This window comes from Adiantum capillus-veneris, chromosome 27 (assembly GCF_014529385.1).
Source record: "Adiantum capillus-veneris isolate H3 chromosome 27, ASM1452938v2, whole genome shotgun sequence".
NCBI lineage: Eukaryota > Viridiplantae > Streptophyta > Polypodiopsida > Polypodiales > Pteridaceae > Adiantum > Adiantum capillus-veneris.
The window spans coordinates 29359013-29359648 of record NC_140957.1 but is presented as its reverse complement, the minus strand read 5'-3'; positions in this window follow the sequence as shown (position 1 = coordinate 29359648).

Sequence of the window (636 nt, the reverse complement as noted above, 5' to 3'; positions counted from 1 at the left end):
CTACAATTCTTGGTATTCATTTAATATTACTAGGTTTCCGCGCTTTCCTACTGGTTTTCAAAGAACTCTATTTCGGAGGGTTGTATGATACATGGGCACCCGGTGGCGGAGATGTAAGAGAAATTACGAATCTTACTCTAAACCCCAATATTATCTTTGGTTACCTACTAAAGTCTCCGTTTGGCGGAGAGGGATGGATTGCGAGTGTAGATAATCTAGAAGATATTATCGGGGGACATGTGTGGCTCAGATCCATCTGTATTTTCGGCGGGATTTGGCACATATTAACAAAACCATTTGCCTGGGCTCGTCGAGCTTTTGTGTGGTCCAGGGAGTCTTATTTATCCTACATCTTGGGAGCTCTAGCCATATTTGGCTTCACTACCTGCTGTTTCGTCTGGTTCAACAACACAGCATATTCTAGTGAATTTTATGGTCCCACCGGTCTAGAAGCTTCTCAAGCTCAAGCTTTTACCTTCCTCGTTAGAGACCAACGTCCCGGCGCTAACATAGGTTTCGCCCAGGGACCTACTGGGTTAGGAAAATACCTAATGCGTTCCCCCACCGGAGAAATTATTTTTGGGGGCGAAACAATGCGCTTCTTGGATCTTCGTGCCATCCTTTGGATGGAGAAGC